Genomic DNA, 1,201 nt, shown 5'->3' with positions numbered 1-1,201 from the left:
CAAAGAAGGAGGTACCTTTCTCTGAAGGGAGGAGGAGGAGAGGACTTCCACTTTGATTATGGCCTTGTCTAAATATCAGAGTTTGTGGACTCAAGAGGCTTTCATAATCTTGGTAGCTCATGACAAGAGCCTTGGGTGATCACTGATTTCATAAATAAGAATGTCACTTGTTAAATCAACAACAGGAGTCACTGTGCACTTACTCCCCATGTAGGATCTCTGTCCTTAATGTGTTGTACCATGAGAATTAATGGTAAAACTTGTCTTCAAACAATACTTTATACTTTGTGTGTCTGTGTGCACACAGTTGTAATCTTTACTTAGTATAGAGTTGATATTCTGTATATAAAGATAACTAAAAATGAATCTTAATGGAGAATGGGATGATAGAGGGAGTGGGAGATGGGATGGTTTGGGGGTGGGAGGGTAGGTATGGGGGAAGAACCGCTGTAATCCAAAAGTTGTACCTATGAAATTTATATTTATTAAATAAAAGCATTCTATATATATATTTAAAAAAAAAAGAAAATGGTGCTCGCTTCGGCAGCACATATACTAAAATTGGAACGATACAGAGAAGATTAGCATGGCCCCTGCGCAAGGACGACATGCAAATTCGTGAAGCGTTCCATATTAAAAAAAAAAATGAGAAGTGGGAGAGTTGGGCTTTTTGCTCAGGAATCACTTAGGGTGAACCCTGGAGGACAGATGCCCAGCCCTCAATCCAAGACTGGATGTGCAGCAGCACCCAGCTGTTGCTCTGTGCACTCAGAAAACTCACCACAGACAAGATGCAAGCACTCCATGGCAGAAGTCCCCCACCAGTCGCCTGCACCCAGCCTTGCCTCTCTCAGAGCAGTGGGGAGCCGGATGCAATGTAAAACGCAGCCTATCATTTTCCTCAAAGTCGGCTGCCGGCTCCCTGTCTCACATAGAATGAGATGCGACGTCCTCCCTCCATTCCAAACCCGTTACGATTTAGGCCTCTGACCTCCTTGGTCCCCAGCCTCGTCACTCTCTCCTTGGTCACTCCCAAGGCTACACAAGCCTCCTCAAACACCTTAAGTATGCTCCTGCCTCAGACCCTCTGGCTTCCTTCTTTGCGTCTCTGGAATGTTGTCCCATCGACCCCTAAAGCTCGCTCCTTTACTTCATTTAGCTTTCTGCTCAAATCTCACATAATCGGAGAGAGCTTCCTTGA

The 1,201-nt window shown here is 44.9% G+C and overlaps 1 non-coding gene across 1 annotated transcript; it reads left to right on the top strand.

Annotated features, from left to right (window-relative positions):
- Positions 1-531: 531 nt before the first annotated feature.
- Positions 532-638, top strand: LOC133761256 (U6 spliceosomal RNA). Its single transcript, XR_009866056.1, has one exon. It is a non-coding gene; the product is annotated as a U6 spliceosomal RNA (small nuclear RNA).
- Positions 639-1,201: the final 563 nt, after the last annotated feature.

This window comes from Lepus europaeus, chromosome 5, assembly GCF_033115175.1.
Source record: "Lepus europaeus isolate LE1 chromosome 5, mLepTim1.pri, whole genome shotgun sequence".
Taxonomy (NCBI): Eukaryota; Metazoa; Chordata; class Mammalia; order Lagomorpha; family Leporidae; genus Lepus; species Lepus europaeus.
The sequence above is the reverse complement of the archived record's forward strand: the minus strand, read 5'-3'. Positions and strand labels throughout refer to the sequence as shown.